Source organism: Triticum urartu, chromosome 5 (assembly GCF_003073215.2).
Source record: "Triticum urartu cultivar G1812 chromosome 5, Tu2.1, whole genome shotgun sequence".
Classification (NCBI taxonomy): domain Eukaryota; kingdom Viridiplantae; phylum Streptophyta; class Magnoliopsida; order Poales; family Poaceae; genus Triticum; species Triticum urartu.
Genome location: NC_053026.1, coordinates 652,186,099 through 652,202,012, shown reverse-complemented (window position 1 = coordinate 652,202,012; position 15,914 = coordinate 652,186,099).

Sequence of the window (15,914 nt, the reverse complement as noted above, 5' to 3'; positions counted from 1 at the left end):
TCACATTGTGCACATTATGATGATGTCCTACCGAGTGGGCCCAGAGATACCTCTCCGTTTACACGGAGTGACAAATCCCAGTCTCGATTCGTACCAACCCAATAGACACTTTCGGAGATACCTGTAGTGTACCTTTATAGCCACCCAGTTACGTTGTGACGTTTGGCACACCCAAAGCACTCCTACAGTATCCAGGAGTTGCACAATCTCATGGTCTAAGGAAATGATACTTGACATTAGAAAAGCTTTAGCATACGAACTACATGATCTTGTGCTAGGCTTAGGATTGGGTCTTTGTCCATCACATCATTCTCCCAATGATGTGATCCCGTTATCAACGACATCCAATGTCCATGGTCAGGAAACCGTAACCATCTATTGATCAACGAGCTAGTCAACTAGAGGCTTACTAGGGACATGGTGTTGTCTATGTATCCACACATGTATCTGAGTTTCCTATCAATACAATTATAGCATGGATAATAAACGATTATCATGAACAAGGAAATATTAATAATAACCAGTTTATTATTGCCTCTAGGGCATATTTCCAACAGTCTCCCACTTGCACTAGAGTCAATAATCCAGTTCACATCGCTATGTGACTAACACTCAAGGTCACATCCCCATGTGACTAACACCCAAAGAGTTTACTAGAGTCAATAATCTAGTTCACATTACCATGTGATTAACACTCGATGAGTTCTGGGTTTGATCATGTTATGCTTGTGAGAGATGTTATAGTCAACGGGTCTGAATCTTTCAGATCCGTATGTACTTCACAAATTTCTTATGTCATCTTGTAGATGCAACTACTACGCTACAGTTGGAGCTATTCCAAATAACTGTTCTACTATACGAATCCAGTTTACTACTCAGAATAATCTGGATTAGTGTCAAAGTTTGCATCGGCGTAACCCTTTACGACGAACTCTTTTACCACCTCCATAATCGAGAAAATTCCTTAGTCCACTAGTTACTAAGGATAACTTTGACCGCTGTCCTGTGATCCATTCTTAGATCACTCTTGTACCCCTTGACTGACTCATGGCAAGGCACATTTCAGGTGCGGTACACAGCATAGCATACTGTAGAGCCTATGTCTTAAGCATAGGGGACGACCTTCGTCCTTTCTCTCTATTCTGCCGTGGTCAAGCTTTAAGTCTTAACTTCATACCTTACAACTCAGGCAAGAACTCCTTCTTTGACTGATCCATCTTGAACTCCTTCAAGATCATGTCAAGGTATGTGCTCATTTGAAAGTACCATTAAGCATTTTGATCTATTCTTATAGATCTTGATGCCCAATGTTCAAGTAGCTTAATCCAGGCTTTCCATTGAAAAACACTTTCCAAATAACCCTATATGCTTTCCAGAAATTCTACGTCATTTCTGATCAACAATATGTCAACAACATATATTCATCAGAAATTCTATAGTCCTACCACTCACTTCTTTGGAAATACAAGTTTCTCATAAACTTTGTATACACCCAAAATCTTTGATCATCTCATCAAAGCATACATTCCAACTCCGAGATGCTTACTCCAGTCCTTAGAAGGATTGCTGGAGCTTTGCATACTTATTAGCATCTTTCAGGATTGACAAAACCTTCCAGTTGTATCACATACAACCTTTCCTCAAGAAAATCGTCGAGGAAACAATGTTTTGACATCCTATCTGCAAGATTTCATAAATAATGCAGTAATCGCTAATATAATTCCAACAGACTCCTAGCATCGCTATGAGTGAGAAAGTCTCACCGTAGTCCACTCCTTGAACTTGTCGGGAAACTTCTTAACGACAAGTCAAGCTTTCTTAATGGTGACATTTACCATCATTGTCCGTCTTCCTTTTAAAATCCATCTGCACTCAACAGCCTTACGACCATCGAGCTGTTCTGCCAAAGTCTACACTTTGTTTTCATACATGGATCCTCTCTCGGATTTTATGGCCTCGAGCCATTTATCGGAATCCGGGCCCACCATCGCTTCTCCATGGCTCGTAGGTTCATTGTTGTCTAGCAACATGACTTCCAAGACAGGATTACGTACCACTCTGAAGTAGTACGCATCCTTGTCATCCCACGAGGTTTGGTAGTGACTTGATCTGAAGTTTCATGATCACTATCATAAGCTTCCACTTCAATTGGTGTAGGTGCCACAGGAACAACTCCCTGTGCCCTGTCACACACTAGTTGAAGAGACGGTTCAATAACCTCATCAAGTCTCCACCATCCTCCCACTCAATTCTTTCGAGAGAAACTTTTCCTCGAGAAAGGACCCAATTCTAGAAACAATCCCTTATTGCTTTCGGATCTGAGACAGGAGGTATACCCAACTATTTTGGGTGTCCTATGAAGATGCATTTATCCGCTTTGGGTTCGAGCTTATTAGCCTGAAACTTTTTCACATAAGCGTCGCAGCCCCAAACTTTTAAGAAATGACAGCTTAGGTTTCTCTAAACCATAGTTCATACGGTGTCATCTCATCGGAATTACGTGGTGCCCTATTTAAAGTGAATGTGGTTGTCTCTAATGCCTAACCCATAAACTATCGTGGTAATTCGATAAGAGACATCATGGTATGCATCATATCCAATAGGGTGCAGTTATGATGTTCGGACACACCATCACACTATGGTGTTCCAGGCTGTATTAGTTGTGAAACAATTTCCACAATGTCTTAATTCTGTGCCAAACTCGTAATTCAGATATTCATCTCTATGATCATATCATAGATCTTTTATCCTCTTGTCACGACGATCTTTCAACTTCACCCTGAAATTACTTGAACCTTTCAATAATTCAGACTCGTGATTCATCAAGTAAATATACTCAACATCTACTCAAATCATCTGTGAAGTAAGAACATAACGATATCCACTACATGCCTCAGCACTCATTGGACTGCACACATCAAAATGTATTACTTCCAACAAGTTCCTTTCTAGTTCCATTTTACTGAAAACAAGGCTTTCAGTCATCTTGCCCATGTGGTATGATTTGCATGTCTCAAGTGATTCAAAATCAAGTGAGTCCAAACGATCCATTTGCATAGAGTTTCTTCATGCATATACACCAATAGACATGGTTCGCATGTCTCAAACTTTTCAAAAATGAGTGAGTCCAAAGATCCATCAACATGGAGCCTCTTCATGCGTTTTATACCGATATGACTTAAGTGGCAGTGCCACAAGTAGGTGGTAGTATCATTACTATCTTATATCTTTTGGCATGAACATGTGTATCACTATGATCGAGATTCAATGAACCATTCATTTTAGGTGCAAGACCATTGAAGGTATTGTTCAAATAAACAGAGTAACCGTTATTCTCCTTAAATGAATAACCGTATTGCAATAGACATAATCCAATCATGTCTATGCTCAACGCAAACACCAATCTCGATGGTAGAGGGAGCGTGCGATGCTTGATCATATCAACATTGGAAACACTTCCAACACATATCGTCAGCTCACCTTTAGCTAGTCTCCGTTTATTCCGTAGCTTTTATTTCGAGTTACTAACACTTAGCAACTGAACCGGTATCTAATACCCTGGTGCTACTAGGAGTACTAGTAAAGTACACATCAACACAATGTATATCCAATATACTTCTATCGACCTTGCCAGCCTTCTCATCTACCAAGTATCTAGGGTAATTCTGCTACAGTGGCTGTTCCCCTTATTACAGAAGCACTTAGTCTCGGGTTTGGGTTCAACCTTGGGTTTCTTCACTAGAGCAGCAGCTGAATTGCCGTTTCATGAAGTATCCCTTCGTGCCCTTGCCCTTCTTGAAACTAGTGGTTTCACCAACCATCAACAATTGATGCTCCTTGATTTCTACTTTTGTGGTGTCAAACATCGCGAATATCTCAAGGATCATCATATATGTCCCTGATATATTATAGTTCATCACGAAGCTCTAGCAGCTTGGTGGTAATGACTTCGGAGAAACATCACTATCTCATCTGGAAGATCAACTCCCACTCGATTCAAATGATTGTTGTACTCAAACAATCTGAGCACAAGCTCAACAATTGAGCTTTTCTCCTTAGTTTGTAGGCTAAGAAAATCGTCGGATGTCTTATACCTCTTGACGTGGGCATGAGCCTGAAATCCCAATTTCAGCCTTCGAAACATCTCATATGTTTCGCGATGTTTCAAAAACATCTTCGGTGCCTCAACTCTAAACCGTTTAACTGAACTATCACGTAGTTATCAAAATGTGTATGTCAGATGTTCGCAACATCCATAGACAACGTTCGAGGTTCAGCACACTGAGCGGTGCATTAAGGACATAAGCCTTCTATGAAGCAATGAGGACAAACCTCAGTTTACGGACCTAGTCCGCATAATTACTACTATCAACTTTCAACTAAATTTTCTCTAGGAACATATCTAAACAGTAGAACTGAAGCGCGAGCTACGACATAATTTGCAAAGACCTTTTGACTATGTTCAGGATAATTAAGTTCATCTTATGAACTCCCACTCAGATAGACATCCCTCCAGTCATCTAAGTGATTACATGATCCGAGTCAACTAGGCCGTGTCCGATCATCACGTGAGACGGACTAGTCAACATCGGTGAACATCTTCATGTTGATCGTATCTACCATACGACTCATGCTCGACCTTTCGGTCTCTTGTGTTCTGAGGCCATGTCTGTACATGCTAGGCTCGTCAAGTCAACCTAAGTGTTTTGCATGTGTTCCGAGGCCATGTCTGTACATGCTAGGCTCGTCAACACCCGTTGTATTCGAACGTAAGAATCTATCACACCCGATCATCACGTGGTGCTTCGAAACGACGAACTTTCGCAACGGTGCACAGTTAGGGGGAACACTTTCTTGAAATTTTAAAGAGGGATCATCTTATTTACTACCGTCGTTCTAAGTAAACAAGATGCAAAAACATGATAAACATCACATGCAATCAAATAGTGACATGATATGGCCAATATCATATTGCTCCTTTTGATCTCCATCTTCGGGGCTCCATGATCATCATCGTCACCGGCATGACACCATGATCTCCATCATCATGATCTCCATCATCGTGTCTTCATGAAGTTGTCTCGCCAACTATTACTTCTACTTCTACAGCTAACAGTTAGCAATAAAGTAAAGTAATTACATGACGTTTATGTTGACACGCAGGTCATAAATAAATTAAGACAACTCCTATGGCTCCTGCCGGTTGTCATACTCATCGACATGCAAGTCGTGATTCCTATTACAAGAACATGATCAATCTCATACATCACATATCATTCATCACATTCTTCTTGGCCATATCACATCACATAGCATACCCTGCAAAAACAAGTTAGACGTCCTCTAATTGTTGTTTGCATGTTTTATGTGGCTGCTATGGGTTTCTAGCAACAACGTTTCTTACCTACGCAAAAACCAAAACGTGATATGCCAATTGATATTTACCCTTCATAAGGACCCTTTTCATCGAATCCGATCCGACTAAAGTGGGAGAGACAGACACCCGCTAGCCACCTTATGCAACTAGTGCATGTCAGTCGGTGGAACCAGTCTCACGTAAGAGTACGTGTAAGGTCGGTCCGGGCCGCTTCATCCCACAATGCCACCGAATCAAGATTGTACTAGTAACGGTAAGCATATTGAACAAAATCAACGCCCACAACTACTTTGTGTTCTACTCGTGCATAGAAACTACGCATAGACCTAGCTCATGATGCCACTGTTGGGGAACGTAGCATAAATTCAAAATTTTCCTATGTGTCACCAAGATCTATCTATGGAGTCATCTAGCAACGAGGGAGGAGTGGATCTACATACCCTTGTAGATCGCGTGCGGAAGCGTTCAAGAGAACGGGGTTGATGGAGTCGTACTCGTCGTGATCCAAATCACCGATGATCCTAGCGCCGAACGGATGGCACCTCTGTGTTCAACACACGTACGGAGCAGCGACATCTCCTCTTTCTTGATCCAGAAAGGGGGAGGAGAGGTTGATGGAGATCCAGCTGTACGACGGCGTGGTGGTCGAAGTAGCGGGATTCCAACAGGGCTTCGCCAAGCGCTGCGGGAGGAGGGAGATGTGTCATGGGAGGGAGAGGGAGGCGCCAGGGCTTAGGTTAGGTTGCCCTCCCTTCCCCCCACTATATATAGGGCCAAGGGAGAGGGGGGGCGCAGCCTTGGCCCTTCCACCAAGGAAGGGTGCGGCCAGGGAGGAGTCCATCCTCCCCAAGGCACCTAGGAGGTGCCTTCCCCCTTTAGGACTCTTCCTTTCCCTTATCTCTTGGCGCATGGGCCTCTTGGGGCTGGTCCCCTTGGCCCATACAGTCCAAGGCGCACACCCCTACAGCCCATGTGGCCCCCCGGGGTAGGTGGCCCCACCCGGTGGACCCCGGAACCCTTCCCGTGGTCCCGGTACAATACTGGTGACCCCGAAACTTGTCCCGATAGCCGAAATAGCACTTCCTATATATAAATCTTTACCTTTGGACCATTCCAGAACTCCTCGTGACGTCCGGGATCTCATCCGGGACTCCGAACAACTTTTGGGTTACCGCATACTAATATCTCTATAACCCTAGCGTCACCGAACCTTAAGTGTGTAGACCCTACGGGTTCGAGAGACATGCAGACATGACCGAGATGACTCTCAGGTCAATAACCAACAGCGGGATCTGGATACCCATGTTGGCTCCCACATGTTCCACGATGATCTCATCGGATGAACCACGATGTCAAGGACTTAATCAATCCCGTATACAATTCCCTTTGTCTAGCGGTACGATACTTGCGCGAGATTCGATCGGCGGTATCCCGATACCTTGTTCAATCTCGTTACCGGCAAGTCTCTTTACTCGTTTAGTAACACATCATCCCGTGATCAACTCCTTGATCACATTGTGCACATTATGATGATGTCCTACCGAGTGGGCCCAGAGATCCCTCTCCGTTTACACGGAGTGACAAATCCCAGTCTCGATTCGTACCAACCCAATAGACACTTTCGGAGATACCTGTAGTGGACCTTTATAGCCACCCAGTTACGTTGTGACGTTTGGCACACCCAAAGCACTCCTACAGTATCCAGGAGTTGCACAATCTCATGGTCTAAGGAAATGATACTTGACATTAGAAAAGCTTTAGCATACGAACTACATGATCTTGTGCTAGGCTTAGGATTGGGTCTTTGTCCATCACATCATTCTCCCAATGATGTGATCCCGTTATCAACCGACATCCAATGTCCATGGTCAGGAAACCGTAACCATCTATTGATCAACGAGCTAGTCAACTAGAGGCTTACTAGGGACATGGTGTTGTCTATGTATCCACACATGTATCTGAGTTTCCTATCAATACAATTATAGCATGGATAATAAACGATTATCATGAATAAGGAAATATAATAATAACCAATTTATTATTGCCTCTAGGGCATATTTCCAACAGAATCCCTCTGGCTGCTCCATGTATATGTCCTCCTCTAGGTCACCATGTAAGAGTGCAGTCTTCACATCAAGTTGTTCAATTTCCAAGTCCATGGTGGCAGCCATGCCAAGCACAACTCAGATCGAAGACATCTTGACCACTGGAGAGAATATCTCACTATAATCAATGCCCTTTTTCTGACTAAATCCTTTCACAACCAATCTGGCTTTGTACCTTGGATGTGAGGTGTTTTCTTCGGTCTTCACTCTGTACACCCACTTGTTCTTGAGTGCTTTCTTGCCTTTTGGCAATTTCACCAACTCATAAGTATCATTCTCATACAGGGAATTCATCTCATCCTGCATGGCTTCTGACCATTCTTCCTTGTTCTCATCAGACATTGCCTCCTCATAGCATGAGGGCTCACCTGCATCTGTCATCAACACATATTGATGTGGTGGATATTTAGAAGAAGGAATGTGACCTCTTTCACTTCTTCTTTGCTGCTGCACTGGTGGTGAATCAGGTGGATTTTCGTTGGCATCATCATTACCAACTTCATCATCATCATCACTTGATGGTTGCTCGCCACTTTGACTTGTACTGCATTGATCAGTTGCATCTCCACTGTCTTCAGTGTCATCATCTTCCCCATGATTGTCATGCACGAGAGGAGGACGGATTGGATCCATGTCAACCTGAGGTGTGTTGGTCATTGGCTTCTCTGGTTTCCCAATATATTTTATTGTTTCATCTTCAATGAACACCACATCTCGGCTTCTCACAATCTTCCTATTTACTGGATCCCACAACCTGTAGCCAAACTCTTCACTTGGTTGGCTGAGGTAGATGCACTGCTTTGTCTTGCTATCAAGCTTGGATCTCTCGTCCCTTGGAACATGTACAAATGCCCTGCAACCAAAGACCTTCAAGTGCTTGTATGATACCTCCTTCCCTGACCAAACTCTCTGAGGAATATCACCTGCAAGAGGAACTGAGGGAGATAGGTTAACCACATACATAGCATTCATCAATGCTTCAGCCCAAAATGAATTAGGTAAATGAGCATGAGAGAACATAGTTGTGACCCTCTCTGTGAGTGTCCTGTTCATTCTCTCTGCAAGACCATTGAGCTGGGATGTCTTTGGTGGACTCTTCTCAAGTCTGATGCCAACATTTCTGTAATACCTTTCAAAAGGACCTCTGTATTCACCACCATTGTCTGATCTCACGAACTTCAATTTCCTGCCCGTTTCTCTTTCAACTTTGGCATGGAACTCCTTGAAGGCTTCAAGCGTCTGGTATTTGTGTTTCAGCACATACACAAAAACCTTTCTGGAATGGTCATCAATAAAATTCACAAAGTATAATGCTCCACCATGAGATTTTTCAGTCATGGAGCAAACATCAGTATGCACAATATCAAGAACATTTTCTGCACGATGTGGAGGGAGTGTACGAAATGCAGCCATATGTTGTTTGCCAGCAAAACAATGTGCACAGGGTTTCAAGGATATACCTTTCAACTCAGGGAGGTACTCCATGCGAGCAAGAGCGTGCATGCCCTTCTCACTCATATTCCCAAGCCTCTTGTGCCACAATTCAACCGAAGTGTCTTTTTCAACAATGGTCAACACCTCATTGCACAACTTGGTTTTAGTCACATAGAGATTACCTTGCTTACTTCCTCGAGCCACAATCAAAGAGCCTTTGGTGAGCTTCCACTTTCCTTCACCAAAATAACTAGGATGTTTGATACCATCAAGCTTGCCCACTGACAACAAATTCAGCCTTATGTCGGGAACACATGCCTCACATCATCGAGCACCAATATGCAACATGTGTTTGTTTCAATGCATATAGAGCCCTTGCCAACAATTGCTGACGAACCACTATTTCCCATCCTCACTTGGCCAGCAACACCACTAGTGTAAGATGTGAAATACTCCTTGTGTGATGTGATGTGGAAGGACGCACCTGAATCCACAACCCAACTCATGGCATCATCACGAACAGCACTATAGCAATCTTCATCTTCAATGACTAGATAGTCCTCATCTGTTGCGGTCATGGCTGAACTGCTCTCAGCCTTTTGCTCGGTTTTCTTTATGAGTTTCCCCTATGCAAGCTCTCTTTTGTACTTCTCGCACTCGCTCTTTATGTGTCCCGGATTGCCACAATGAAAGCAAGTAATATCTTTTCTCTATTTTGACTTTGATCTCCCCCTGAATTTGTTTTTGCCTTGCTGAAATCTTGTATTGCTGCGTCCACGGTTCTCATTCTTCCCATGGGTTTCAGCGACATATGCATCAGAAGAAGAGGCATCACCCTTTTCCTTCTTTCGGGCTTCTTCATTCAGCATACTGTTCTTCACATCTCCAAAGTCAGCTTCCCATCCGGAGCTGAATTGCTAAGTGACACAACAAGCGTGTTCCAACTACCAGGCATGGAACTCAGCAGCAACAATGCTTGCACCTCATCCTCAAAGTTGATCTTCATGGCTGAAAGTTGATTTATATGGCATTGGAAGACATTTAAGTGCTCAATCACACTTGTGCCATCTTGGTACTCAAGCTTTGCAAGTCTTTTGATCACCGATGCTTTGTTCATTGATGTCTTCCTCTCATACATAGACTCCAACTTCTGCCACATCTCATAAGCATTTGTGTCATTTGCAACATGGTGGAAAATATTGTGGTTGATGTACAACCGAATCATACCTACTGCCTTTCTGTGCAACACTCTCCATTCTTCTTCCGTGACACCTGTGGGTATCTTGTCTTTCACAATTGGATCATACAAATCCTTGCAATAAAGGATGTCTTCCATCATGGGCTTCCATAATGAGTAATTGGAAGAATCAAGTTTTATCATGCCACTTGTAGTAGCGCTTTCTTCCAAAGCCATTGTGAGCAGCACTTCCAGCAACAATCAATCAACTGGGATTTGCAACCTTCTAAGCAACCAAGGCTCTGATGCCACTCTGATGGGAATTAGCACACAAATGCACTTATGGTTAACTGATAACTGCAGCAGAAACAAGTAATCTCAGCACCACATCATGTACTAATTCAAGGATCGTTGCTTAGCACGGAAGGAAACATAGGCAGCAGCATATATGGAGGCAGAAAATATTACTCAGCAGGCAAGACACTCCTCACCCTAGTGTCTTGTGGTAGGAGTAAGTTTCTGGACAGCACCAAGCATCAACAAAGAGACACCAGATTTTTACGTGGAAAACCCCTCAACTTGAGGGGGAAAACCACGGGCCGAAGCCACCCAAATCTTCTTCCACTATTATCAAATGTGGGATACAATAAGTTCTTCTCTAGAAAGCACTAGAGGATCTCATACATCAAGATTTCTGAATCTTGGATGAACACAACAAGATTTGGGGTTCAAGAACTAGCGATTGGAACAATCTCACCAAAGATGGTGAAACCGAAGCTTGAAGGAGACAAGGTAGTGGATCTGGACCATCACAACCTTGGGGAGGAGCTCCCTTGCTTCTTCCTTCAATCTTCCTCTTCTTCCATTACTCTCTTGGTTTTCTCACTTCTTCTTTCTTGGAGGATGAACTGATTTTCATCACTCTTGGTGGTGGCTACTGGATGGAGGGTAAAGCATCCCCATCCACTCATGTGCAAAGTCCAAAATGACCCTAGGTCATAACCCTAATGGGTAGTGGGCTCATGCACCTCTTTGGGCTGCCTAAAAGGCCTCAAATGGTCATCTCCTTACAGCCCACATGAGCAGGATATCCCAACAGGTTGTTGCTATAGAGATGCAAGATTTTGAGCCTGGTTGGCTTGCTGAGCCGTTACGGGATATGGCCGACGAGGGTGTTGTTGTAGAGTCGTCGCAGGTCGACGAGGCCGGAGAGGTCACCGAGCTGCGGCGGGATGGAGCTGTTGAATCCATTGTCGCCAAGGTCGAGCTTGACGAGGGACCGCAGCTGCGAGAGGCTTGCTGGGATGGCGCCAGTGAGGTTGTTGTTGTTGAGGTCGAGCGCGGCCAAGGCCGGTAGCGCCACTGCGTCCAGCGCGTCGAGCGTGCCAGTGAGTCCAACTCCAAATCCCCGGAGCTTGAGCGCCGTGATGCTGCCGGCGGCGTCACAGGCCACGCCGAACCAGGAGGTGCAGACCGGCGTGGCCAGAGTCCAGCTGGATAGCGCGGTTGGGTGGCCGAGGCTGGCCTTCCATGCCAGAAGAGCGTCGGCCTGCGAGGGCGCCGCGGTCACCGCCGGTATGATGACCGCCAGAAGGAGGAGGAGCGCAGTGGTGGCACGAAGGAGGTGCGCGTACGCCGGTGTCGCCATGTCGCTGGCTGAGATGCTGTGCCGGAGTAGAAACGCGCTAGCATAGAGCTGGAGCGAGTGTGGTAAGCGTGGTGCATGTGTTGCATGCACGAGTTGACTTCCACCGTCGTGGTTAAGACTGACCTCGAACCATGGGGATCTCCTTGCCAGCGAGCCTTGGACTTTCGCATTGATACGGAGTACCTTTGAATTTGATTTGGACATGAATTGTCTGGATTTGAGTAATGTGTTAGACTGACATTGCAGAGCAATGATACCCACTGTTCGCGGAAACACGAGTTGAGTTTGTTCTGCTTCTGTCTGCCTTGGTTGAATTCAACCTGGCCGCCGTTGGTGATACATCCGTGTGTGTGCTTCGGCCGCATGTCGGAACCGTTGCGGCCTCGTCCGCCTCTCCACCGCTGGGCTCCCAGGGCCGTAGCGGTCCCGCTGTTGTTCGATCTGGAAAGGCCAGCACCTCATCTGGTTATTCGCTGCTGATAGAGGATGGTGCACCACCAGGCGGGGGAGGGCACCCCCAATCAGATGGTGATAGTCATGGAGAAGGAGCAGATTTGCGAGGGGAACGCTGCACTCCCTGTCCAGCCAGTGTTCAGTTTGACCCCGGCGGCTCCTCCAGGAATCCTAGTTCTATATGGCCGCCACCGTCGCACAGGCCAACGGCTGCATCAGTGATCCTGAGCATTGGTGGGGGTGAAAAAGGGGCATCCGGTGAGGACGCTACCCACCCGAAGCCAGCCGACATGGGAGCTAAAAGACATGCGGCCGCGAGTCCAGTGATGCAAGCGGCACAATTGCCTCGAACAGAGCTACCGGGGAACCAGACGAGCAACCTAAATATTTTGAGTTGGAACTGCCGAGGAGGAGGGAATGCTCGGACTGCTCGTGATCTTGTGAGCTTGGTGCAAAGTTATTCTCCTAGTATTGTTTTCCTTTGTGAAACTAGGCAGTCGAAGGAAAGAATGAAAAGATATAGATCTCGCCTAGGGTTAAGTGGCTTTGAAGCAGTTGATAGTGTTGGTCTTAGTGGAGGTCTTGCTCTCTATTGGCATGAGTCGTTGAATCTCGATGTGAAATCTATGAACGAAAGGCATATCGATGCTTATGTGAGTGGCGCGGCGGGAGAGCCCCCTTGGAGGCTTACATGCGTCTACGGCGAGCCCCAAACGGAGGACCGACACCGCATGTGGTCGCTTCTCCGGGACCTACACCACCAAGTTGACATGCCATGGGCAGTGATTGGAGATTTCAATGAGGCCATGTGGGGTTTCGAACATTTTTCTGAGACTCCCCGATCGGCAGGTCAGATGATTGATTTTCGGGATGTTTTGGAATTATGTGGCCTCGGTGATCTTGGTTTTTCAGGTCTTCCATATACTTATGATAACCGGCGGTCTGGCTGAGCGAACGCCAAAGTATGGCTTGACCGTGCGGTGGCAAATAATCTATGGCGGGACATGTTTCTAGAGGCGGGTGTCAAGCACCTTGTTGCTCCCTCGTCGGACCATGCTCCGATCCTCTTGAGGTGCTTGTCCGAGCCACCAAGAGAGAGTACTGGCAGGAGATGTCGCCACTATGAAGTGGCTTGGGAGCGCGACCCGATGCTGCCCGAGGTAATCATGCAAGCCTGGACTTTAGCCGGTGCCATGGGCAACCTTGGTGACGTGGTTGCGGCCCTGGGTGATCTCATGCAAGCGCTTCATGGGTGGAGTACAAAGCAATTTGGTAATGTGGTGAAGGAAATAAATAAATCCCGTACTCGTCTCGAGGAACTAATGGCTATGAATGCCGATCAGAGGACCATTAGAGAAGCTGCTGACCGCATGAATGAGCTTCTTTACAGGGAAGAGATGATATGGATGCAGCGCTCTCGGATTGACTGGCTGTGGGAGGGCGACCGGAACACAAAATTCTTCCACCGTAAGGCAGTTTGCGTGCACATAAAAACAGAATTAAATTACTTGTGGGTGATAGTGGTGTGATGCAGGACAGCGCCACTATGGCGGGCATGGTGACGGATTACTTCACAAGTCTGTTTACAGCTGATCCGACGCTTAGTGCAGACCATGTTATTGATCTTATCAAAGCTCGCGTTACTGATAACATGAATGTTAGCCTGTGTGCAGATTTTTCTAGTAAGGAGATTGCTGATGTGCTCTTCCAGATAGGCCCTCTCAAAGCACCTGGACCAGATGGTTTTCCAGCGCGTATGTTCCAGAGGAACTGGGCCACAATGAAAGATCAAGTTATTGCTGGTGTAAAAGAGTTTTTCCGGTCGGGGGTGATGCCAGAAGGGGTGAACAATACTGCTATTGTGCTTATCCCAAAAGTTGACAACCCGGTAAAACTTACTGATTTTAGACCTATAAGCTTATGCAATGTTATATATAAGGTGGTGTCCAAGTGCTTGGTTAATAGATTGAGGCCAATCCTTGATGACATTATATCACCAGAGCAAAGCGCCTTTGTACCAGGAAGAATGATAACAGATAATGTACTGATTGCATTTGAGTGCATACATCGTATCCAGCAAGAGAAGGATCCAGCTAAGAGTTTTTGTGCCTATAAGCTGGACCTCTCAAAGGCATATGATCGAGTTGATTGGGTTTTCTTGAAGCGGATGATGCAAAAGTTGTGTTTCGCTGACCGATGGGTGAACTGGATTATGACTTGTGTCACCTCGGTTAGATACACTGTCAAAAGGCAAATGCCAGAACTTGCAAGCTGGGTTAACCAAAAGAATTATTGCGTGGGGTCATACCTTATCTCTGGCAGGAAAGGAAACGATGATAAAAGCAATTGCGCAGGCCATTCCCACCTATATGATGGGGGTGTTTAAGCTGCCTATGTCCATATGTGATGATCTTAATAGGATGGTCCGTAACTTTTGGTGGGGATCATCTAAAGGCAAGCGAAAAACTCATTGGCAGGCGTGGCCAAAAATCCAGAAGCATAAACTTAGTGGTGGTTTGGGATTCCGCGACTTCAGGGTGTTCAACCAAGCTTTGCTAGCACGACAAGCTTGGCGACTTTTGACTAAACCTGACAGTCTTTGTGCACAGGTATTAAAAGCTCGATATTATCCGGAGGGGCGACTGGAGGACACGGTCTTCTCAGGAAACGCTTCGGTAACATGGAAAGCGATCCAATATGGATTAGAGCTCCTGAAAAAGGGGTTGATTTGGCGGGTGGGCAGTGGTACGCAAATCCGCATCTGGAGGGACCGGTGGTTGCCCCGGGAGCCGTCGGGTCAGCTCATTACGCCCCAAGGGACTTGCCGGTTACGTCGTGTCGCGGACCTGATGGATGCCAATGGAGCATGGCGGCTGGACCTCCTTCAACAACACTTCCTGCCGGTCGACGTCGACGCCATCACGCGCATCATGACGTCCCCACGTGTCCCTGACGATGTCATTGCCTGGGCCCCAGAGAAATCCGGTGTCTTCTCAGTCTGGTCAGCATATCGCTTTGCCATGGACGAGCGCGAGCGTCCATCGGCAAGCGCCTCGAGCAGGGCACCAGATGGTCGTCGCGCCATCTGGAAGACTATATGGGGGTGCCCTTCTCCCCCTAAGGTACGCGTGTTTGCTTGGCGTCTGGTCACAAATTCACTCGTCACTTGGGCTAATAAATTCTCTCGAACTTTGGAACCAAATGATCCGTGCCCTTTGTGTGGTATGGAATGCGAGGATGGATACCATGCTATGTGCAGATGTCCACATGCGAAGGAACTATGGAGAGCCATGGCAACTGATTGGCCTATCCCAGACGTCGAGACGGTGCGCAATACGGGGCCTGAATGGCTGTTCGGCGTACTGGACAAGCTGCCAGAAGTCTCCCGCATGGTGCCGCTGATGATTCTTTGGCGCATATGGCATGTTCGAAATGAGATTACTCATGATAAGGCGCCTCCTCCTACTGAAGCTTCCCGTCGGTTTCTTACTAGCTATATAAATTCGTTGCTCTGCATTCAGCAGTTCCCACAGGACGATCAGGTCAAAGGCAAGATGGTTCTCATGGTGGAGAGTGGACGAGCTGACCCAAAGCTTCAGGGACAGGAAAGTGCAAGTAAGGGAGAAGTGTTGCGCTGGGTGCGTCTGCCTAAGGGCTGGGCAAAGCTTAACACGGACGGAAGTTACCTCGCCTCCGACAGCTCCGCTGGTTGTGGTATGG